This window comes from Arachis duranensis, chromosome 1, assembly GCF_000817695.3.
Source record: "Arachis duranensis cultivar V14167 chromosome 1, aradu.V14167.gnm2.J7QH, whole genome shotgun sequence".
Taxonomy (NCBI): Eukaryota; Viridiplantae; Streptophyta; class Magnoliopsida; order Fabales; family Fabaceae; genus Arachis; species Arachis duranensis.
Genome location: NC_029772.3, coordinates 17770163 through 17770705, shown reverse-complemented (window position 1 = coordinate 17770705; position 543 = coordinate 17770163).

The window sequence follows — 543 nt, the reverse complement described above, 5'->3', positions numbered from 1 at the left end:
ACCTCTCCATACCAACTGGTGTATGGGAAGGCCTGTCATCTGCCCGTGGAACTGGAACATAAAGCCTACTGGGCAACCAGAATCCTAAACATGGATGCTCAGTTAGCTGGAGAAAAAAGATTGCTCCAGTTAAATGAGCTGGAGGAGTTTAGACTCAATGCCTTTGAAAATGCAAAAATTTATAAGGAAAAGGCAAAGAAATGGCATGACAAGAAGTTGTCATCCAGAGTCTTTGAGTCAGGACAAAAAGTTCTGCTCTTCAACTCTAGGCTCAGATTGTTCCCAGAAAAACTTAAATCCCACTGGAGGGGTCCGTATGTGATTACAGGAGTATCACCATATGGATATGTTGAGTTTCAGGATACTGATTCTGACAAGAAGTTCATTGTTAATGGACCGAGGATCAAGCATTATCTTGAAAGCAATTTTGAGCTGGAATGCTCAAAACTAAGGCTGGAATGATCCTCAGTGAAGGTCCAGCTAAAGACAATAAAGAAGCGCTTGCTGGGAGGCAACCTAGTCATTAGCAGGTTATATGTTTTA